Consider the following 26,085-nt stretch of genomic DNA (forward strand, 5'->3'; position numbering starts at 1 on the left):
AATCACGCTACAGACTTCAATAATGAAGCAATCGTGCTGAAATTTTGCACAAGCTCGTCTTTTGTCTGCAGGCAGGTCAAGTTCGAAGATGGGCTATATCGGTCCAGGTTTTGATATAGTCCCCATATAAACCGACCTCCCGATTTGGGGTCTTGGGCTTATAGAAATCGTATTTTTTATCCAATTTGCCTGAAATTTGAAATCTGGAGGTATTTTATGACCATAAAGAGATGTGCCAAAAATGGTGAGTATCGGTCCACGTTTTGGTATAGCCCCCATATAGACCGATCTCCCGATTTTACTTCTTGGGCTTATAGAAACCGCAGTTTTTATTCAATTTACCTGAAATTGGAAATCTAGAGGTATTGTAGGACCACAAATATGTGTGCCAAAAATTGTGAGTATCGGTCCATATTTTGGTATAGCCCCCATATAGACCGATCTCCCGATTTTACTTCTTGGGCTTATAGAAACCGCAGTTTTTATTCAATTTATCTGAAATTGGAAATCTAGAGGTATTGTAGGACTACAAATATGTGTGCCAAAAATTGTGAGTATCGGTCCATATTTTGGTATAGCCCCCATATAGACCGATCTCCCGATTTTACTTCTTGGGCTTATAGAAACCGCAGTTTTTATTCAATTTACCTGAAATTGGAAATCTGGAGGTATTGTAGGACCACAAATACGTGTGCCAAAAATTGTGAGTATCGGTCCATATTTTGGTATAGCCCCCATATAGACCGATCTCCCGATTTGGGGTCTTGGGCTTATAGAAACTGTAGTTTTTATCCAATTTGTCTGAAATTGGAAATCTAGAGGTATTTTAGGACCATAAAGAGGTGTACCGAAAATGGTGAGTATCGATCCATATTTTGGTATAGCCCCCATATAGACCGATTCCCCAATTTTACTTCTTGGGCTTCTAGAATCCGAAGTTTTTATCCTATTTGCCTGAAATTGGAAATCTAGAGGTATTTTCGGGTCACAAAGAGGTGTGCCGAAAATGGTGAGTATCGGTCCATATTTTAGTATAGCCCCCATAAGAACGATCTCCCGATTTAACTCCTTGGGTTTCTAGAAACCGTAGTTTTTATCTGATATGCCTGAAATTGTAAATATTCTGGTATTTTAGGCTCACAAAAACGTGTATCGGATTAAGTTTATATCGGTCCATTTGGTAATGCCTCCATATAGACCGACTTCACTTCTTGAGGGTGTAGAAGGCGCACTGATCATGAAAATTGCTTGAAACTCAATGTAAAATTTTCAGATTTTACTTCTACAGATTTAAGATTTCAAATCAAGACGTTATTTTATAATTTTCTTGCACACTTACAAGAGATGTTAATGATTCCTCTAAACCTCAAACAAAAATGGTTCTTATAAATCCAGAATGTGATATAGTCCTCATAGGTGAAATCTTTAAATTTATCTTCGGGTTGTGTCCTCAAGTCCTCAAGCCCTCCTGAAATTTCAAAGGAAACCCTAATATTTGGTTCATGGTGGTGGGTATTTAAGATTCGGCCCGGCCGAACTTACTGCTGTATATACTTGTTTTATGTAAGTCTATGCTACTTCTCATTTGGGTTATAGCGCGCTATGAATAAAAGTGAAGCAATAAAACTAAAAATTATTCAAAAACTTAAGATGTAAAGTAGTGATGTCATTTTTCACACTTGTAACTACAACCAAATGCACTTTCGACTATAATTTTTTTTCTAAAAGTTCGAACATTTTTGAAAAAAAGTACGAAAGTTTTTCATAAAAAGTACGAAAATTTTTCATAAAAACTACGAAAATTTTTCATAAAAAGTACGAAACATTTTCATAAAAAGAACGAAATTGTTTCATAAAAAGTACGAAGATTTTTCATAAAAAGTACGAAGATTCTTCATAAAAAGTACGATTTTTTTTTTCATACAAACTGCGAAAATTTTGGAAGAACTTTTCTTCGTAAGAAGTACGAAATATTTCGTACTTTTAATGAAAAGTTTCTTTGGTTGTAAAACAATGACAAATTTCGTACTTTTAACGAAATTTTTCGTTCTTTTTACGAAGAAAATTCTTTCGGTGTACGGTGGATTATCCCACCTCAGTAATGGTGGTGACATTTCTGAGGGTTCTCTAAGTGGTTTCACTGCAATGTGGAACGCCGTTCGGACTCGGCTATAAAAAGGAGGTCCTTTGTCATTGAGCTTAACATGGAATCGGGCAGCACTCAGTGATAAGAGAGAAGTTCACCAGTGTGGTATCACAATGAACTGAATAGTGAGCCTTATACATCGGGCTGCCACCTATTAGAGTTAAGAAATGACGAGAAAATCCACGGTTACCCTATACTCGTGCAAAAGGCAATAGGGAAAATGTGGGGACTAAAACCGAAAATTGCGAACATTCCTAAGAATTGAAACTTCTTCGCACATAACATCGTCTTGGATATCATCGAATTCGCTGCCTAGGTATAGCGACTAAAGTATTTTCAGTTTGCGACTTTTGTTACTTTTTCTACATTTACGACGCGTATGTGACGTTTACGACGTTTACAGCTTTGCGACAGTCGCAAACCTAAAAAAGTTTGATACAGACCATCTCTGGTGATAAGAGAGAAGTTCACCAGTGTGGTATCACAATGGACTGAATAGTCTAATTGAGCCTTATACATCGGGCTGCCACCTAACCTAACCTCTACATTGGGCTTACGACTTTTGCGACATACGCAGTATACCGTCATAAACGTATGTCGCAAAAGTCACAGTTTGCGACAGGCCAACCTTGTTCCTTATATTACTTAGTTATTGACAAAAAGTGTAAGAGTAATGATTGACAATTGAAAAAAGAATAATAAAAAAAACAACAACTGCTAATTATTTATTCACCATCTATTTTAAAATGTTCAGATAATGCTGCTGCTTTTCATAACAAAAAAACATTTTTTGCATTTTTTTTGGTGTTTTGTTTGTTCAAAAATCTGCGGATTTTTTATCCATTTTTCTATAGGTAATGCTTTTTTTTTAAATAAAATTTCACTCAAATATATTTATTTATTTTTTTATCATACACACAAAGGTATATAGGCGACAGAGATTTCTTTCGGCACCCAATTTCGTACGGAAAACTGATGTTTAGTTCAATTATCTTTTTTGTTGATTATATTTTTTGTTTATTCGAATGCTTTCTTTCACCCATTTGTGGGAGAATTTTTGGTTAGGACATGGTATTTATTTCGTATTATGATTTTTCAATATATATTCTATGATTGATTATTATCGTGTTGTTTTTTACTTTGATTATTTTTCCAAATCATTTGATTGTATGAGGAATTTCCTCTCTTCTTTTTCGCTTTGTAATTCCACTTTCTTGTTTTCACTTCATTTTAATGAATCTTTCACATTTTATGTATTTTTTATATATATTCTAAGCACAAACACAAACACGTGAGAATTGTGAAAACTTATGTGTGTTTACTCTTTTTTTTTTTGTGGTGTATGTACACAAAGAAAATTTCTATTTTCTTTTTCCACAAACGAACAAAAAAAAAACGAATATATATATTTATGATATTTTCTTGAATATCCGCGTTCGATTATATTTCCATTCGCTTAAATTATCTAGAGAACTCATACGACGTATAGCACTTGATATACTAAATGATCGTTTGTAGATTTGGAAGAATTTCTTTGTGTTGATTATCAATAACGAGGAGAAAAATAAATTTTCTTTTCTCATTTGGAGAGTCGTATGGCAAAGCTTTTAGTTTATGCGTAAAAACGAAAGCTTTTCGTAATTTGGAATTCTCTAAAACTGTGTGAAATTTTCGAACATTATATGGACGAAGAAATCTAGTGAAATACAATTTCCCTCTGATGTGGACAGGTGGAAATGGATGATAATCATTGGTCATTTTTGGCAACAAAAACCCCTTTTTGAACTTAAAAAAAAGTCCATCATGGAACCTATGAAAACACCACACCTCTTTACAGATATTATGAATGTCTAGATCTACACTGAAATAAGCCCTTTATTTTCTGAAGTATACAATTTTGGACAAAAGGAGTTGTATTTTGGCGAAATATGACAAAGGGCGCCACTGCTTTACAATGGTTAGCATACTCGCCTTGCATATGTTACAAAGGGTCGACCAAACACCAAAACATTGTTCGGTGGTGGATTATCCCCTCTGAGCAATGCTGGAGAAATTTTTGAGCGTTTCAAAGCATCTCTAAGTGGTTTCATTACAATGTGGAGAACACCGTTCGGACTCGGCGATAAAATCGGGCAGCACTCAGTGATAAGAAGAAAACTTCACCACTGTGGTATCACAACAATGGACTCAATAGTCTATGTGAGACCGTAATATTGGGCTGGCATAAATTCGATTTGTTCGAATTGGCTACCTTTAGCACGAATTATGGTCTTCAAACAGCCGAGAAAGCCATCGCATGCTGCACGGTACTTCGGCAAATCACCGTTTGGAGTAGATCGATACTTTGTCGACCCAGGCGCCAAAGCCTAACGGAGATCCGGATATTTTGGTGGCCATTATGCGGTAGAAATGAAGCGTGCAATGAAGTTGAATCCTGTTCAGAGATGATCTGTATCAAACTTTTTTAGGTTTGCGACTGTCGCAAAGTTGTAAACGTCACATATGCGTCGTAAATGTAGAAAAAGTAACAAAAGTCGCAAACTCAAAATACTTTAGTCGCGTCAGCTAGGCAGCGAATTCGATGATATCCTAGACGATGGTATGTGCGAAGAAGTTTCAATTCTTAGGAATGTTCACAATTTTCGGTTTCAGTCCCCACATTTTCCCTATTGCCTTTTGCACGAGTACAGGGTAACCGTGGATTTTCTCGTCCTTTCTTAGCTTTAAGTTCAGTCTCCTGTCGAATATAATCCCAAGGTATTTTGCACACTCACCAACGGGAATTTCGATACCACCTAAGAAAATAGGCCTAATCGTGGGAAAACTTTCACATATTTCTACAGAAATTCACAGCGAATGCTGTCAAACTAAATTAAACAAGTATATATGGCCGTAAGTTCGGACAGGCCGAATCTTATGTACCCTCCACCATGGATTGCGTAGAAACTTCTACGAAAGAATGTCATCCACAATCGAATTACTTGGGTTGTGGTATCTTAAAATTTCTTAACATCGTTTTCTAAACCGTGACTTAGTCCATACGTAGAAGACAGCCAGAATTGAAATATGGGGGTCGCTTATATGGGGGCTATATACAATTATGAACTTGATATGTGCCAATGTTTGTGTGATTGGGGATCGATTTATCTGAGGGCTATATATAAATATAGACCGATATGGACCTAGTTAGGCATGGTTGTTAACGGCCATATACTAGCACAATGTACCAAATTTTAACTGACTCGGATGAAATTTGCTCCTCCAAGAGGCTCCAAAACCAAATCTCGGGATCGGCTTATATGGGGGCTATATATGATTATGGACTGATATGGACCACTTTTGGCATGGTTGTTAAATATCATATACTACCACCACGTACCAAATTTCAACCAGATCGGATGAATTTTACTTCTCCATAAGGCACCGGAGGTCAAATTTGGGGATCGGTTTATATGGGAGCTATATATAATTATGGACTGATATGAACCAATTCCTGCATGGTTGTTGGATACAATATACAAACATCACGTACCAAATTTCAACCGAATCGGATGAATTTTGCTCTACCAAGGGGCTCCGGAGGTCAATTCTGGGGATCGGTTTATATGGGGCCTGTATATAATTATGGACCGATTTCAACCAATTTTTGCATGGGTGTTTGAGGCCATATATTAACACCACGTACCAAATTTGAACTGAATCAGATGAATTTTGGTCTTCCAAGAGGCTCCGGAGGTCAAATCTGGTGATCGGTTTATATGGCGGCTATATATAATTATTGACCGCTGTGGACCAATTTTTGCATGGTTGTTAGAGACCATATACTAACACCATGCACAAAATTTCAGCCGGATCGGATGAAATTTGCTTCTCTTAGAGGCTCCGCAAGCCAAATCTGGGGATCGGTTTATATGGGGGCTATATATAATTTAGGACCGATGTGGACCAATTTTTGCATGGTTCTTAGAGACCATATACCACCATGTACCAAATTTCAGCCGGATCGGATGAAATTTGCTTCTCTTAAAGGATTCGCAAGCCAAATTTGAGGGTCCGTTTATATGGGGGCTATACGTAAAAGTGGACCGATATGGCCCATTTGCAATACCATTCGACCTACATCAATAACAACTACTTGTGCCAAGTTTCAAGTCATTAGCTTGTTTCGTTCGGAAGTTAGCGTGATTTCAACAGACGGACGGACTGACGGACGGACATGCTCAGATCGACTCAGAATTTCACCACGACCCAGAATATATATACTTTATGGGGTCTTAGAGCAATATTTCGATGTGTTACAAACGGAATGACAAAGTTAATATACCCCCATCCTATGGTGGAGGGTATAAAAATGTTCAGGATTTCTTCTATTCAAAATTAGGTTTTCTACAGTAGGTTTACGACTTTTGCGGCATACGTAAATATTATAGCGTCGCAAAAGTCACAGTTTGTGACAGGCCAACCCTGATTCTGTTCGAACGTCATAGTCTGCGACCGAAATGTTTGTCTACCCAGAGCTTTAATACGGTATTTAGGACAATTCCCCAATAATATTCGATATTTATTTTGACCCCATGGTCGGTGAATACGAGCGGAGAGCGACCATCAGTCGTTAGGTTAGGTTAGATTAGCTGGCAGCCCAATGTATCAGGCTCACTTAGACTATTCAGTCCATTGTGATACCACATTGGTGAACTTCTCTCTTATCACTGAGTGCTGCCCGATTCCATGTTAAGCTCAATGATTAGGGACCTCCTATTTATAGCCGAGTCCGAACGGCATTCCACATTGCAGTGAAACCACTTAGAGAAGCTTTGAAACCCTCAGAAATGTAACCAGCATTACTGAGGTGAGATAATTCACCGCTGAAAAACTTTTTTTGGTGTTCGGTCGAAGCAGGAATCGAACCCACGACCTTGTGTATGCAAGGCGGGCATGCTAAGCATTGCACCATGAAGCAACTACTTGGTTCTTTCCAGTCTAACTTGGATGTGCATCGGTTAGATCTTGCACTTTTCGGAAGTTCACATTCCCGCGATATTTTCAGCTCACGAGCATGGTTTCTACTACATCGGCGTAGATTTCGATCAAATCTGGCGTTAATTAAATTTTCGCATCATTTCTTGTTAACGTTTTTTGCGTTCGACTTATGGACGAAAAGCAACATTGATAGTATCACGAGCGATAAACAAAACCTTTATTCACATTTAAATGCTGAAGGACTCTAAAGGTAGCCTCATGAGGGTTTCCAGACAAATATAAAGCAATCACACTATCACGCTTGACTTCTATAACGAATAATATTTTTTTAATGCAATAAACTGAAATGTTATCGAAAACTTGTAAACAATAAAATGAACTGCCAGTGTAATAAATCTGTCAGCTAGCAGATGAGTATTTTAAATAAAGCAACCTGAGAATGGTTGCAATGTATATCAGTCACAGTGCACATTATACCCCGCATCGTTTTATAGAGTACACTAGCGGCCCGATTCACTGCGCCTCCCGAAGCATATCTACGTTGAATTAGTCAACCATATCCTTCGATCTGAAAACAAATTATAGAAGATTTGAACGCTTTTTAAGAATGGTAGGGTCAGAGGAAGTCTGGCACAAAAACTGAAGTACTGATTAATCACTCCATGGTCTACTTGGACTAATTGCTTTTTCGTTTATATACAGAAATAGGGCGGTTATGTACAACGGCTTAATAAACGTCGGGTAAGGGGTGTTCACTTTCAACCATTTTTTGTTTATTTTTTAATTGTTCTATTTTAGAACCGTTGGACAATCTTCTACATTTCCAGTGAATTTCAAGCGTGGTTTGTCAAAGAGGTGTACTTCTCCTCAATATGCTGTCCAAAAAATCGGAAAAAGTAAAAGTACTTAAAAATTGACCATATTAACATTTGCTAAAATGTTGGACACGGAGAACATGCCTTTCCCAAACATATACCGGAAAATGAAGCACCCTCTACCCTCTTGCCGGTCAACTTCATGTAAATTTAAGTTTTTTACTTAAAAAAGTCTGGTAGAAGCCTGTGAAAAATCATAAAATTATGTACCGAGTTCCCATTTTCGACAATCCTCTACTTTCTATTTAAAAAAATCGGGCGAAAGGTAACACCCCTCCTTTGCCCCTCCCCGACCAATTCCAAGAAAATCGGAGAAGGTTAGATTTTGCTCTCTGTTTTGTAAAGGGGCGTCACTTTCTCTGCAAATTCCAAGAAAATCTGTAAACTTTCCTTCAAGTTTCATAGTGTGGGACAAGGAGAAGGTTCCCGGCCAAATACCCAAAAATCAAGTACACCAATTGATTTCATAACCTTCCCTACGGCCTTTGTAAATTTCACGTAAAATTGAGAATTCTATTTTTTTCAGTTTTAGAGGAGGTCTACGTCCCCGCCCCAATATTGAAAAAGGATATAGCGTATATTGTATAGACGCCCCAGAAAATCTCAAGCAAATTATAAGCCCAAATTTTAATCAGCGAATATCACAAAATCAGATATCCATTATAGTAACAGGTTGGCTGATAAGTCCCCGGTCTAACAAAAAAAGACACATTTTTTTGTCAAAATTCGTTTTTATTATTCAACATAGTTCCCTTCAAAAGCGATACAACGATTATAACGACCTTCCAATTTTTTGATACCATTTTGGTAGTACTTCTTCGGTTTTGCCTCAAAATAAGCCTCAGTTTCGGCGATCACCTCTTCATTGCAGCCAAATTTTTTCCCTGCGAGCATCCTTTTGAGGTATGATGTCAAGAAAAAGTCGTTGGGGGCCAGATCTGGAGAATACGGTGGGTGGGGAAGCAATTCGAAGCCCAATTCATGAATTTTTGTCATCGTTCTCAATGACTTATGGCACGGTGCGTTGTCTTGGGGAACAACACTTTTTATACCCTTCACCACTACTGTGGTACAGGGTATAATAAGTTTGTGCATTTGTATGTAACGCCAAGAAGGAGTAATCATAGACCAACCTTTTAGTATACGGATCGGCTTAGAATTAAATTCTGAGTCGATTTAGCGATGTCCGTCTGTCTGTCCGTCTGTCTGTCTGTTGATGTATTTTTGTGTGCAAAGTACAGCTCGCAGTTTTAGTCCGATTGTCCTAAAATTTGGTATAGGGTCCTGTTTCGGCTCGAAGACGATCCCTATTGATTTTGGAAAAAATCGGTTCAGATTTAGATATAGTTGCCATATATATTTTTCACCGATCTGGTCATAATTGGCGTGTTTATCAACCGATCTTCCTCAAATTCCGTACATCCGAATATTTTATGAGTCTCGAAAAACTTGCAAAATATCAGCAAAATCGGTTCAGATTTAGATATAGCTCCCATATATAGCTTTCGCCCGATTTACACTCATTTGCCCACAGAGGCCAATTTTTTGCTCCGATTTAGTTGAAATTTTGCATAGGGAGTAGAATTTGCGTTGTAACTATGCGTGCCAAATTTGCTTGAAATCGGTTCAGATTTGGATATATCTCCCATATGAAGCTTTCGCCCGATTTTCACTCATAGGACCACAGAGGCCAATTTTTAACTCCGATTTAGTTGAAATTTTGCACAGGGAGTAGAATTAGCATTGTAGCTATGCGTGCCAAATTTGGTTGAAATCGGTTGAGATTTAGATATAGCTCCCATATATATATATGTTTTTCTGATTTCGACAAAAATGGTCAAAATACCAACATTTTCCTTGTAAAATCACCACTGCTTAGTCGAAAAGTTGTAAAAATGACTCTAATTTTCCTAAACTTCTAATACATATATATCGAGCGATGAATCATAAATAAACTTTTTCGAAGTTTCCTTAAAATTGCTTCAGATTTAAACGTTTCCCATATTTATTTTTTACTAACATTGTGTTCCACCCTAGTGCATTAGCCGACTTAAATTTTGAGTCTATAGATTTTGTAGAAGTCTATAAAATTCTTCCAGATCGAGTGATATTTAAATGTATGTATTTGGGACCAACCCTTATATATAGCCCCCAACACATTTGACGGATGTGATATGGTATCGAAAATTTAGATCTACAAAGTGGTGCAGGGTATAATATAGTCGGCTTCGCCCGACTTTAGGCTTTCCTTACTGGTTTCTTCTTCATATGGGGCCGTTTTGCCGCGATTTCGACCTTCAAACGCTCCAATAACGCGGTATAATAGTCACTGTTGATGGTTTTTCCCTTTTCAAGATAATCGATAAAAATTATTCCATGCGCATCCCAAAAAACAGAGGCCATTACTTTGCCAGCGGACTTTTGAGTCTTTCCACGCTTCGGAGACAGTTCACCGGTCGCTGTCCACTCAGCCGACTGTCGATTGGACTCAGGAGTGTAGTGATGGAGCCATGTTTCATCCATTGTCACATATCGACGGAAAAACTCGGGTGTATTACGAGTTAACAGCTGCAAACACCGCTCAGAATCATCAACACGTTGTTGTTTTTGGTCAAATGTGAGCTCGCGCGGCACCCATTTTGCACAGAGCTTCCGCATATCCAAATATTGATGAATGATATGACCAACACATTCCCTTGATATCTTTAAGGCCTCTGCTATCTCGATCAACTTCATTTTACGGTCATTCAAAATCATTTTGTGAATTTTTTTAATGTTTTCGTCGGTAACCACCTCTTTCGGGCGTCCACTGCGTTCACCGTCCTCCGTGCTCATTTCACCACGCTTGAATTTTTCATACCAATCAATTATTGTTGATTTCCCTGGGGCAGAGTCCGGAAACTCATTATCAAGTCAAGTTTTTGCTTCCACCGTATTTTTCCCCTTTAGAAATTTGTATTTTATCAAAACACGAAATTCTTTTTTTTCCATTTTTCCACAATAACAAATGTTGATTCACAAAAGACGATCTATCTCACAAACTAATTGACTTACAGACTTCAAATTTTGACACGAATCATTTGAAGGTTGGTACTATATAAAAATAATATGCATTTAATACTAGCGACACCATCTATGTGTCAGACCGGGGACTTATCAGCCAAACTATTACGTCTAGACATCACCCCTAACTTTATAAAAATGCGCCAACCACGAACTTCGTATGGGACTAAAGGCAATTTTAAACTCAAATATTTTTTTCTTCAAACGTCAAACTTTTATGTTACAGTCTAGTTAAAATTTTTATAAAATTAACCAACATTTTCCTTCCAGGTGGGTTCATTGTGTTTGACTGTATACATCATCTTGGGGATCGATTATGGCTGAAAAGATGGACTTATGCCAAATTTCAAGACGATTTTCCAAAGATCGATAGAAAGACAACCGGTCAGTAGAACATCGCTAAATCGCCTAGGAGCCAGCCCATTATTTCCAAATACACCATGTGTCTATCTCGTCCTGTCGTTCTGAGTGTTGCTAATATATGCACTAACTTATAATACCTATAAACTATAAACTGTATAGAATTAAAACTCAGACAATCCATTCCGGTATTGTACAATATCTCCAACCCAACTCACTTCCTTTGTCTACGGATCCATGCCAAAATCCAAACAAACAACGGTGAACGACATCAACTAAATGTAGACCCTCTTGTTTGCTTTTCTCCTTACCAAAGCTAATTTATCTCATCGAAGATTTACTTATTGCACGACGAGAAGAGAGAAAGAAAATTATACGTTTTTTTTTCTTTTCGTGACGTCACTACACACCGTTGTTCGAATATACAACGAAGAACATTAAAAGAAAATTTGTAGTATAGTACGCATAACAAGATCCAACGAATAATAATTACTTTAATCTGCAAGTGAAAATCCAAACAAGAGGTAAATGAAAATTATTCAAAAATAAACAAAGTATCCATCTAGGTTCTCATAAAATTTACGGAAGCAGAGGGAGTGTATAGAACGTTGATAGACACACACACACACACAAAGGTTAAGTTAGTTCCACATTGCGGTGAAACCATTTAGAGAAGCTTTGAAACATTCAGAAACGTCACCAGAATTACTGGGACGGGATAATCCACCGCTAAAAAATTGTTGGTGTTTGGTCGAAACTGTGGTTGAACCCATGCAACCATTGCACGACGGTGGCCCCCACACACACACACATAGGCACTTACGAGAGACGTCCGATAGGCACTTAGCAGTTTTGATAAAATTTAACACTTATTATTATGTAAATAAATAAAGTACAGCCGTACCCCTTCGACATATTTAGTGCGATTTTAAATCTTCTTTAAGTTCATAAATTAAATTTTGAATCAGGGTATGTATCGGAGTGAGCGAAATCTGGCGACTAAAATCAAATTAGTGAAATACCACTCTTATTGGTAGGCAGTGGGAAAGATTGATAGAGGATCCCGAAATGGGCTTATAAAGAAATGTTTGTGGAACAACTACCATTTTTTTTCCTGGGAAGTAGTACATGTTCCTATATTTCTGCGGCATAAATTTTGTTTTCACTACACCCAAAAAATTAATAGAGAAAAGTTTACTTGATTCAAGCCGTAGCGGTGTCAAAAGTACGGTAAGTACGGATTTTCTAAATCCAAGAAGAAAATTCTTAATTTAATCCCGAAAATATTAAGTACAGATTTCTTAATTTTAGAAATTTTCAATCGTGTTTATGCTTGTTTTAAGTACGGGAAGTGCTTGATTTAAGCCTAGTGAAACTCTATTTAATCCTAATCTGTACTTGATTCAATCCGCATTTAAGCTTACATTAAACCCAATAGCGCTTAACTTGAGCCAAAATGAACTTGTTTTAAGCGGATTGAAGGCTTGGATCAATCTTTCTTATTTTAAGCCAGATTCGGCTTGGGAGGCAAATCAAGTGCAACCAAACACACACGATGCTCCGAACGTGTAACGATAAAAATATCAAGTTAAACTTTTCTTATTATACCTACCACCATAGAATGGTGACGGGGGTATAATAAGTTTGTCATTCCGTTTGTAACGCATCGTAATATCGATTTCCGACTATATAAAGTATATATATTCTTGATCAGGGAGAAATTCTAAGACGATATAACGATGTCCGTCTGTCCGTCTGTCTGTCTGTCTGTCTGTCTGTTGTAATCACGCTACAGTCTTCAATAATGAAGCAATCGCGCTGAAATATTGCACAAACTCGTCTTTTGTCTGCAGGCAGGTCAAGTTCGAAGATGGGCTATATCGGTCCAGGTTTTGATATAGTCCCCATATAAACCGACCTTCCGATTTGGGGTCTTGGGCTTATAGAAATCGTAGTTTTTATCCAATTTGCCTGAAATTAGAAATGTAGAGGTATTTTATGACCATAAAGGGGTGTGCCAAAAATGGTGAGTATCGGTCAATGTTTTGGTATAGCCCCCACATAGACCGATCTCCCGATTTTACTTCTTGGGCTTATAGAAACCGCAGTTTTTATTCAATTTACCTGAAATTGGAAATCTAGAGGTATTGTAAGACCACAAATACGTGTGCCAAAAATTGTGAGTATCGGACAATATTTTGGTATAGCCCCCATATAGACCGATCTCCCGATTTTACTTCTTGGGCTTATAGAAACCGCAGTTTTTATTCAATTTACCTGAAATTGGAAAACTAGAAGTATTGTAGGACCACAAATACGTATGCCAAAAATTGTGAGTATCGGTCCATGTTTTGGTATGGTCCCCATATAAAATGACCTCCCGATTTGGGGTCTTGGGCTTATAGAAACCGTAGTTTTTATCCAATTTGTCTGAAATTGAAAATCTAGTGGTATTTTAGGATCATAGAGAGGTGTGCCGAATATGGTAAGTATCGGTCCATATTTGGTATAGCCCCCATATAGACCGATTTCCCGATTTTAATTCTTGGGCTTCTAGAATCCGAAGTTTTTATCCTATTTGCCTGAAATTAGAAATCTTGTGGTAATTTAGGACCATAAAGAGGCCTGCCGAAAATGGTGAGTATCGGTCCATATTTTGGTATAGCCCCCATATAGACCGATCTCCCGATTTTACTTCTTGGGCTTATAGAAACCGCAGTTTTTATTCAATTTACCTGAAATTGGAAATCTAGAGGTATTGTAGGACCGCAAATACGTGTGCCAAAAATTGTGAGTATCGGTCCATGATTTGGTATGGTCCCCATATAAAACGACCTCCCGATTTGGGGTCTTCGGCTTATAGAAACCGTAGTTTTTATCCAATTTGTCTGAAATTGAAAATCTAGTGGTATTTTAGGATCATAAAGAGGTGTGCCGAATATGGTAAGTATCGGTCCATATTTGGTATAGCCCCCATATAGACCGATTTCCCGATTTTAATTCTTGGCTTCTAGAATCCGAAGTTTTTATCCTATTTGTCTGAAATTAGAAATCTAGTGGTATTTTAGGACCATAAAGAGGTGTGCCGAAAATGGTGAGTATCGGTCCATGTTTTGGTATAGCCCCCATATAGACCGATATCCCGATTTTACTTCTTGGGTTTCTAGAATCCGTAATTTTTATGCGATTTGCCTGAAATTGTAAATATTATTTTAGGCTCCCAAAAACGTGTATCGGATTAAGTTTTTATCGGTCCTTTTGGTAATGCCTCCATATAGACCGACTTCATTTCTTGAGGGTATAGAAGGCGCACTGATCATGAAAATTGCTTGAAACTCAATGTAAAATTTTCAGATTGTAGATACTTTTCGGGTGAAAATCTACAGATTTAAGATTTCAAAGCAAGACGTTATTTTATAATTTTCTTGCACACTTACAAGAGATGTTAATGATTCCTCTAAAACTCAAACAAAAATGGTTCTTATAAATCCAGAATCTGATATAGTCCTCATAGGTGAAATCTTTAAATTTATCTTCGGGAAGTGTCCTCAAGTCCTCAATCCCTCTTGAAATTTCAAAGGAAACCCTAATATTTGGTCCATGGTGGTGGGTATTTAAGATTCGGCCCGGCCGAACTTAGTGCTGTATATACTTGTTTTAAGCCATAGTCGACTTAAGATAGCAAACGAAATCGAAGCCACTACCATTACAAACAAAAAAGTCTTTGCGGGTTGAAAATCGGTGAGAGCATCGAGGAGAACAAAAGCAAAAAACTAACTCGTACGAAAATTGAGCTAAATTTTGCTACACATTTTGAGATCCCCAAAGCGTTTTTAAAACCAGGAAAATTTAATGCCCTGTTGTACTTTTTAACTACAGTTAACGAAATTACACCCTCTTATAGAGGAAAATATTAACTAAAAGTTAAGATAAAAATCATTAGCGCCAAATCATGACCATTTTAACAATACATTAGTTCGTTCTTATGTTACTATTTTTGGGAATCGTACGAAAAGTTTCATTTGCTTTAGTTCATACTTAACTTATGTTTATATGGGGGCTATATATGATTATGCACTGATATGGACCACTTTTGGCATGGTTGTTAAATATCATATACTAACGCCACGTACCAAATTTCAACCAGATCGGATGAATTTTGCTTCTCCAAGAGGCTCCCAAACCAAATCTCAGAATGGGTTTATATGGGGCCTATATATAATTACACGCAAAAAAATAATTCTTTCCTCCCAAACGAAATTTTATACAACCAAAGTTCGTTTCTCATTTGCTTTTCGTTGAAAGGAAGTGTATTTGGAAGAAAAGTATATACTTTTTGTGATAAACGTTTATTTTTTCCAGGATGTAAAAACATTTTAATAAAGACTAACTCAACTAACTCTTTCTCACTTCTACGAAGTTTTTTCGTTCCTAGCACCTTTTTCTGTAATACAAACAATGTAGAAAAAATTATACGATTTTATAAATTTTAAAATTTTTTTTTTACCTTTCGCCTGGACGGAGAATCGAACCGAGGACCATGCAATTTGTAAGCCAACACACTATCCACTGAGCTATGTAGCCGTTATTGTCATCAATAGACAATTACCCATATAAGTTATATTTATATAGCATAGATTGCGGCGCCCACGAGCCGATTAAACAAAGTTTATTTAACAGAAAAATACATTAGGTGGGCACCGTGGAACAGTGGTTGCTACGTCCGACTTGCATGCAAAGGATCGTGGGTACGATCCCAGCTTCGACCACAGTGTTTTTGTTTTTTTTACATATATTCCAGACATGGTCGGAAGATTCCGAAAAAATGTTCAACATTACATTCTACTATATTAAATTTTTACTATGAACTGTAAAATGTATCTCATTAAAAACCTAAAGTCAGAAAAGAACAGTGTTTGATATAAATGAAAAATTGGTTCAAAAATAACTTTTTTTATCGAAAAAATAAAAATTTTGTAACAAACGAATTTTTTTGGTGTTAAAAGTGTATACTTTTCGAAGCAATTCAAAAAACTGTAACAAAAGAAAAACGTTTTCGGTACACGTTTTCCAAACGTTTTTTTTTTGCGTGTATGGACCGATTTCGACCAATTCCTGCATGGTTGTTGGATACCATAGAACATACTTACATCACGTACCAAATTTTAACCAAATCGGATGAATTTTGCTCTTCCAAGGAGGTCAAATCTGGGATCGGTTTATATGGGGGCTATACATAATTATGGATCGATTTCCACCAATTTTAGCATGGGCGTTTGAGGCCATATATAAACACCACGTACCAAATTCCAACTGAATCAGATGAATTTTGGTCTTCCAAGAGGCTCCGGAGGTCAAATCTGGCGATCGGTTTATATGGGGCCTATAACATATATAATTATGAACCGATTTGGACCAATTTTGCACGATTGTTAGAGACCATATACTAACACCATTTACCAAATTTCAGCCGGATCGGATGAAATTTGCTTCTCTTAGAGGCTCCGCAAGCCAAATCTGGGGATCGGTTTATATGGGGGCTATATATAATTATTGACCGATGTGGACCACTTTTTGCATAGAGACCATATACTTACACCATGTACCAAATTTCAGCCGGATGAAATTTGCTTCTCTTAGAGGATTCGCAAGCCCAATCTGGGGGTCCGTTTATACACTCAAAAAAAAAAGTGAACTCTCTATTTCACTAAAGCCAATTTAACTTTGCTTTAGTTCATGGAATTATTATATATGGAGAAAGTTTCGTTTACTATAATAACTTTTTGCGTACGTTAGTTAAATGAACTAAAAAACGGGGAAAAATATACACAAATGAAGTAAAAAGTTTTACTAAATTCGTACTTCTCACCAAATAGTTCATTATTTCTTTAAATTTGTAAATTTTACTACAAATTCGTCCATCATGAACTTCGTATGTCACTAAAGACATTCTTGCAATTTTGAACTCCAATTTCTTTGAAACTACAAAATTTTCTTAACAAGTAGAAAAAAATAATTCTATCTAAAAATTTTCTTGAATTTGTCGAAAAATATTTACTTATTTTTGTGGTATCGGCGCGATGTCAGCGTTTGTAATACTGTTTAGTTAAAATTTTCTAAAAATATTAAAAATTTTCTAAAATTAACTAAATGTTTTCTTCCTGGTGGGTTCACTGTTTTTTCAGTGTATGGGGGCTATACGTAAAAGTAGACCGATATGGCCCATACCATCCGACCTACATCAATAACAACTACTTGTGCCAAGTTTCAAGGCGATAACTTGTTTCGTTCGGAAGTTAGCGTGATTGCAACAGACGGACGGATATGCTTAGATCGACTCAGAATTTCTCCACAACCCAGATATACAGTTGTGCTCAAAATAATAGTAGTGCTGTGCTGAATTTTTTATTCTGCTTCTTCTATTCCTTCCACTAAAGGTTTATTTTATCTTTGTTTTTTACTATATCATTGTTTGGAGTGTGCATAATAAAAAAATACCGTTGGTTTAACTTCTGATGCTATTGTTGTTGTAAAAAAATCGACATAAGAAGAATCCCTTTGCAAGCTCCAAAACAAAAAAAAAGGTTTTAAGCTAGCTTACAAACAATTAAAAGACGAAAATAATTTAGCTGTCCATAGTCCAAGAAAAGTCACTCTCCTTTCAAAAAAAAACATGTATCGAAAAGAATAAAGTATGCCCAAGAGGATTTCCATTGGTCAGTACAGAAATGGAGGAACATTCCCCAGTACAGAAATGGAGGAACATTGGATGGATGAGTCAAAAATGGTGCTTTATGATCGAAGAGGATCCCCTCTATATGTTCGGCAACCTAAAAACACTGAGTACAGTACCAATTTTACGACAAAAACTGTAAATCACGATGGTGCTTTAATTTATTTGCTACTACTATTATTTTGAGCGGAGCTGTATACTTTATGGGGTCTTAGAGCAATATTTCGATGTGTTACAAACGGAATGACAAAGTTAATAGGCCCCCATCCTATGGTGGAGGGTATAACATATAATTTTTTTACAATAAAAATAAGTTAAATATAGCGTTCGTTTAGCTACGGAAATTTTTTTCTGTGTAATGGCGTAGGATATAAAACAGTAGCATCATAATTTTTGTGTTAAGAAAAAATTTATATTAAAACAATTTTTCATTGGTATTCTGTTTAATGATTTCAAAGTCCACTTCTAATGTCCTCCCTCCATAAATTTCTATAATGCGGTTAAATAGAATATAAAAATAGACCAAGCTAATTAATCATTATTTAAATGAAATGTCTATGTTTGGATGCTGCTGCCATCCATTGCAACCAAGTCGTCGTCTATCATAGAAATTTAAAAGATGTGGAGAACCAACTAAGCTGGCAGGTTATTATGGTATGCCTTTAATATAAGCCTTCACAAGGGATTATGTGACATTAATTTTATGTTTTCGTGGCCAAGGATAACAGCCGCCATTAAAAGGGCCTATACAAATACAAGCCCTTCCAATGGATCGCTGTGTATCGTTTGGTTTTGTTCTGTGTTTTTTACTCAGCAGATGGAAATTAATTTCCTTGATAAATGTCTAAAGAAAGGCGTGAAATAATGATTTCTCTTATCCATAAAAACTCACTGTGGTGCTTTAGAATGATGGGTATTAATTACCATCAAAAATGGGAAGCAATCATTAATGTAATGTAATCTCCAACGCGTAAAATTTCAAACATAAATCAACAGAGAAATAAAACTGGTAATGATTTGGAGAAGAAGTGGATGTTTTGAGGACATACACGGATGAAAAAGACTGTTTTTCATATGTTTGGCTATAAACATTATATGTTTGGAACACAAATTTTTAAACACAATATTTTTGAGTGCAAGCATATAATGTCCATAAACTAGCATAACATGTTTGGGACATATATGTTAATATGTTAGAACATATTATGTTTGGGACATAAAATGTTTGTAAATATAATATGCTTGGATGCAAACATATATTAATTTAGAAATAGCCTATAAACATATATATGTTTAGTAGCTTGGAGCGCTATTTAACAGGGAGCGATATTGAATTAAGTTGGTGGTTGTTGCTTGTTATTACAAAATTAACATTTTATTTTTCCTTGGGCAATTGATCAGCTACTTCTTTGATCCTTACAAACTGTGTGGTCCGCTGTTCGAATCCCCGTCCGGCAAAAGGTAAAACTAAAATAAATAAAAAAATCATACAATTGAATAATTTCTTCTACAATGTTTGTATTACAGAAAAAGGTGCTAAGAACTAAAAAATCTCGTGAAAGTGAGAAAGATGTGGGGGAATATACAATTGGGCAGAAACAAAATTTTGAGCATTCAGGTCGAAAACCTATGTTGTTAGCACCTATATTACCTGTTTATTTTCATAATTCATTATGATTGTAAATATATAAATAAATAAATAAAATTTTGAGCACAATATTGTTTGGGAGAATTTTTTTAAGCATATAATATTTTTGGGTGCAAAATGCTTCCAAACATATCATATGTTCACATAATAACATATTGTTTTTTGGAAGACAACATTATTGAATTTGGATGCAAAAATACAAAATGTTTGGAACTTAGACTACCCAAACATATATTGTTTAGACCAATATGCTTTCAAACATATTATATATGGGAAGAGATCAAACATATAAATGTTTGGGCAATACCCAAAAATGTATATGCTTGAAGCAAAATATGTTTAGGAGTATATGTTACAGAAGCGATTTTTTGCCTAATTGTATATTCCCCCACATCTTTCTCACTTCCACGAGATTTTTTAGTTCTTAGCACCTTTTTCTGTAATACAAACATTGTAGAAGAAATTATTCAATTTTATGATTTTTTTATTTTAAATTTACCTTTTGCCGGACGGGGATTCGAACAGCGGACCACACAGTTTGTAAGGATCAAAGAAGTAGCTGATCAATTGCCCAAGGAAAAATAAAATGTTAATTTTGTAATAACAAGCAACAACCACCAACTTAGTTCAATATCGCTCCCTGTTAAATAGCGCTCCAAGCTACTAAACACATATATGTTTATAGGCTATTTCTAAATTAATATATGTTTGCATCCAAGCATATTATATTTACAAACATTTTATGTCCCAAACATAATATGTTCTAACATATTAACATATATGTCCCAAACATGTTATGCTAGTTTATGAACATTATATGCTTGCACTCAAAAATATTGTGTTTAAAAATTTGTGTTCCAAACATATAATGTTTATAGCCAAACATATGAAAAACAGTCTTTTTCATCCGTGCACTATCTCCCCCTATTATTCGTTGATGGTTCATCATGTTTCGGTTTTCTGTCCCAACTTCTTCATTATCATCCCAGCCATGGCGGGACAGAAACACGAAACATGACGAACCATCAATGGATAATAAGGGGAGATGGTGGGTGAAACGTTGGATGACCCATAAGCGTATGCCTGAGGTGGCCATAGCTATCGAGTGTGCAATATAGGCATTAGCAGTCTTTACGGTACGATCGCGAACCGTATTGGAATACAAAGCATGATCAATAAATACTTGCAGTACGACAGGGTTCGCATCCTATGGGTGCCGGGACATGAAAGAATAAGAGGAAACTTAAAGACAAATGAACTGACGATAAGAGCTAGGACTTATAGGGAAGCAAACTTAGAGAACGCAAAGACAATCGGGGCAACGTGGCCGAGTTAGATGAATGGACACGGGACACTGGAGAACTATGTTACTCAAGGAGAGTAAGACAAGAGTCAAGAGGACCGTGGAAATAATGCCGGGCATCTAGAAATGAGAGCACATCTGTGCCGAATAGGAACACCAGAGGATGTTAGATTAAGTATAGTGGCAGCCCGATATTTCAGGCTCACCTAAACTATTCGGTCCATTGTAAGACCACAGTGGTGAACTTCTTTCGTATCAATGAGTGCTGCCTGATTCTATGTTTGTATTAATGACAAGTGATCTTCATTTTATAGCGGTCGAAACTGAGGTTGAAGGACATTGCCTCTAAGGCGTGTTTTGAGGATGATAAGACCTTGCAACACTACCTTTGTCACCGCCTTGCCTTTACTAGGCAAAGAGTTAACCACATCAGTGAAGATGTGATTCTGGACCAAATTAGGAAATCCGTTAAGGTCACAGAGTTCCTAGCTACGGCACAAAGAGCCATGGCAACCTGAATATTCCTTTCATCCCGATGTATACCATTCGTCCTCCACGTCTTAATACAATTATCAGATATTTCGAAATATCCTTAACCTTAAACTTTCGTCACCAGAAATTTAAGACCCCTAATTTCAATCATTTTAAAATTCGGCGTATGCACTTGTTGTAGTGTAGAGTATATCTCCAAAACACTAAAGATTACTTTGATAGGACATTTGGCACAGATGTCACTAAAGTCATACCAACGAAAAGCAAATGCCACTCAAAATTTTAATTACAAAGCCGTACTGCTTTTAGAGCACAGTAGAAAGGCAACAGGGAGAAAGGGCTTAAGTAATGCCTTTTGTCACCCTACTTGAACTTTATTTTTTTCTTGTATTTTAATATTCATACTGCGTATTTGAGAAATCCAAAATCGAAATAGTCGATATGTCATAGTTAAGAAATAATTTATTTTATATTTCCCTGTACATTCTTTAGCCATCTTTCATGTGCTATTGGAAAATGATTTGTCGAAATATTGGTTTTTCCTATAAAATAAATTTTTCAACATACAGGTATTTTTTTGCAAACGATTCATCTTCGACAATGCTATGAATCTTCAATTCTGTTTCAAACATACGTTCGCTCAACAAATGATTGGCATCATGATGCATGTTTTGTATTCTAGGAATTCTTATACTTGTGCTCGTTATTGGAATATGTTTTTTTTTTATTGAAAAAGAAATGTTCTACAAGCTTGTGGTAGAAGAAATGTCTCCGCCATAAATCTTAAATAGAATAAAACACAGATGTCTACAATGTATGCATGTAGCTACGTGCATATCTATGTCAAAAGGATGATAAACTAATAAATTCGTTATAAGTATTCTACAAATAAATACACTTTGTAACATTTGTATAGGACAATGTGTGTTTGCAAATATGAAAATGCCATAACTTTGCCTTAAGGACAAACAATATAATGAACAAGTGTATACAGCAGTAAATTCGGCCGGGCCGAATCTTAAATACCCACCACCAGGAATCAAGTATAATAGTTTACTTTGAAAACTCTTCGTCGTAGTGGGTTACTTGATAATATATAGAATTGTAGGGGATTTGATGACAAATCTTCTCCCAAGCAAGTCAGTTCGCTAAGACAAACTTTAAAGATTCTACCTATGAAGAACAGATCAGATTCTGAATTTATGAGAAATAATTTTGTTTGAGTTTAAGAGAAAATATAAACATATCGTGTATATGGTGAAATTACGCCTTGATTTGAAATCTTGAATCTGTAGATTTTTTCCGTCATTATTTAAATAAATACGATTTAAATAATTTTCAATTTTCATGATCAGTGAGCCTGCTATACCCTGAAGTGTTTTTGCTTTTGAGAAACAACATTTTAGATAAGCAAAGTTTTCTTTTGACACAAATTTTAGAGACAATCGTTGAATAAACGAAAATACTTTACAAGAAAAGGAAATTTCACATGTTAGCCTGATACCGAAACAGGCAATTGACGTCCAAATGCATTATATCTAATTATACAATTATTATTCGAGCTTTATGGACAGATATAGATTAAGGAACATGGTTAATAGAGCCATTGAAAAGAAAACGCCAGATACAAATCTATACACGCCTGGACTGTACATGTTTCGGTTCGGGCGAATGAACCTTTCCACAGCCTTTAGTATAGATCTGGCTGGGAGAGATAACTCAATTTTGGGCCCTTTATGCTAACTCCTTATGGAGAAAACATTTGGGAAATTTCCTCTTACAAATTGAATCATCTTTTCTCCCACTGTACATCATCTTTTCATATAACTTACAAGTCCCTTAATCTTATTTTTATTTCTCCAATTTTAGGCAAATTGGATAAAAACTACGGTTTCTATAGGCCCAAGACCCTAAATCGGGAGGTTGGTTTATATGGGGCTATATCAAAACATGGACCGATACGAACCTTTTTCGACACACCTCTTTATAGTCCCAAAATACCTCTAGATTTCCAATTTCATGCAAATCGGATGGTAAATATAGTTTTTAGAAGCCCAAGAAGCAAAATCGACATCGGTCTATATGGGGGCCATATCAAAACATGGACCGATACGGACCATTTTCGCCACACCTCTTTATAGTCCCAGAATACCTTTAGATTTCCAATTTCATGCAAATCGGATGGTAAATATAGTTTCTAGAAGCCCAAGAAGCAAAATCGGGAGATAGGTCTATATGGGGGCTATATCAAAACATGGACCGATACGGACCATTTTCGACACACCTCTTTATAGTCCCAGAACACCTCTAGATTTCCAATTTCATGCAAATCGGATGGTAAATATAGTTTCTAGAAGCCCAAGAAGCAAAATCGGGAGATCGGTCTATATGGGGGCTATATCAAAACATGGACCGATACGGACCATTTACGACACACCTCTTTATGGTTCCAAAATAGCTCTAGATTTCCAATTTCAGGCAAATCTGATAAAAACTACGGTTTTTATAGGCCCAAGACCCCAAATTGGGAGGTCGGTTTATATGGGGACTATATCAAAACTTGGGCCGCTATAGCCCATCTTCTAACTTGACCTGCCTGCAAACAAAAAACGAATCTGTGCCAAATTTCGGGACGATAGCCCCATTATTGAAGGCTGTAGCGTGATTACAAAAGACAGACAGACGGACATGCTTATATCGTCTTAGAATTTCTCCCTGATCAAGAATATATATACTTTATATAGTCGGAAATCGATATCGCCAAAAATGCAGTAAAAATGTTCTTTTTAGATCCCGCAGTGGTGCAAAATTGGCACAGAAGCGATGAATTCAACATGGTATAGTCATAGGACGGATGTCCACTATTTCCACATCCGTTGCACTGAATTTGCATGGCTTATTAACTTGTGATTCGAATTCAGTGTTTTGGATGTGAAGTAAAAAAATTTGTGAAATTTTGTCGTGAGGTCGTGAGACCAAAGATTTTAAGTCCATAAAATACGAATGCGAATTTTACTTAGACGAACTTCTCTGATAAAGTCCCAAGGTCGATAAACTTTTCAATGAAGTCGATTTAAAGTCCTTATAGTGAATCGTCCTAAAATTGGGTATTTTGACAAAATTTTCAACAGAAATAAAATTTTAACAAAATTTTCGAGAGAAATAAAATTTTAACAAAATTTTCTATAGAAATAATATTTTGACAACATTTTCTATAGGAAAAAAAATTTGACAAAATTGTCTATAGACGTAAAATTTTACAAAATTTTCTATAGGTGTAAAATATTACAAAATTTTCTATAGAAATAAAATATTGGTAAAATTTTCTATAGAAATAAAATTTTGACATAATTTTCTATAGAAATAAAATATCGACAAAATTTTCTATAAAATTAAATTTTTAGCAAAATGTTCTAAAAAATTGAAATTTCTACAGAAATAAAATTTTGACAAAATTTTCTATAGAAATAAAATTTTGACAAAATTTTCTATAGAAATAAAATTTTCACAAAATTTTCTATAGAAATAACATTTTGACAAAATTTTCTATAGGAATGACATTTTGACAAAATTTTCTATACAAATGAAGTTTGACAAAATTTTCTATAAAAATAAAATTTTGCCAAAATTTTCTATAAAAATAAAATTTTGCCAAAATTTTCTATAGAAATAAAATTTTAACAAAATTTTCTATAGAAATAAAATTTTGACAAAATTTTCTATAGAAATAAAATTTTGACAAAATTTTTTATAGAAATAAAATTTTGACAAAATTTTCTATAGAAATAAAATTTTGACAAAATTTTCTATAGAAATGAAGTTTGACGAAATTTTCGATAGAAATAAAATTTTGACAAAATTTTCTATAGAAATAACATTTTGACAAAATTTTCTATAGAAATAAAATTTTGTCAAAATTTTCTATAGAAATACAATTTTGACAAAATTTTCTATAGAAATAAAATTTTGACACAATTTTCTATAGAAATAACATTTTGACAAAATTTTCTATAGAAATGAAATTTTGACAAAATTTTCTATAGAAATGAAGTTTGACGAAATTTTCTATAGAAATAAAATTTTGACAAAATTTTCGATAGAAATAAAATTTTGACAAAATTGTCTATAGACGTAAAATTTTACAAAATTTTCTATAGAAATAAAATATTGGTAAAATTTTCTATAGAAATAAAATTTTGACAAAATTTTCTATAGAAATAAAATATCGACAAAATTTTCTATAAAATTAAATTTTTAGCAAAATGTTCTAAAAAAATTGAAATTTCTACAGAAATAAAATTTTGACAAAATTTTCTATAGAAATAAAATTTTGACAAAATTTTCTATAGAAATAAAATTTTCACAAAATTTTCTATAGAAATAATATTTTGACAAAATTTTCTATAGAAATAAAATTTTGACAAAATTTTCTATAGAAATAAAATTTTGCAAAATTTTCTATAGAAATAACATTTTGACAAAATT

General features: G+C 35.3%; 1 protein-coding gene across 4 annotated transcripts in view; it reads right to left on the reverse strand.

Annotated features, from left to right (window-relative positions):
- The window catches only part of LOC142237265 (capon-like protein), a 795,171-nt gene that overhangs the window by 150,737 nt on the left and 618,349 nt on the right, over nt 1–26,085 (reverse strand). For 2 of the 4 annotated variants that reach the window (XM_075308678.1, XM_075308677.1), the window contains exon 1: nt 2,880–3,605. The exons of the other annotated variants lie outside the window; for them this stretch is intronic. The gene's annotated coding sequence lies outside the window, so the exon portion shown is untranslated. Of the gene's footprint in view, nt 1–2,879; nt 3,606–26,085 lie in introns of those variants that run through there. 4 annotated transcript variants of the gene reach the window in all.

This window comes from Haematobia irritans, chromosome 4, assembly GCF_050003625.1.
Source record: "Haematobia irritans isolate KBUSLIRL chromosome 4, ASM5000362v1, whole genome shotgun sequence".
NCBI lineage: Eukaryota > Metazoa > Arthropoda > Insecta > Diptera > Muscidae > Haematobia > Haematobia irritans.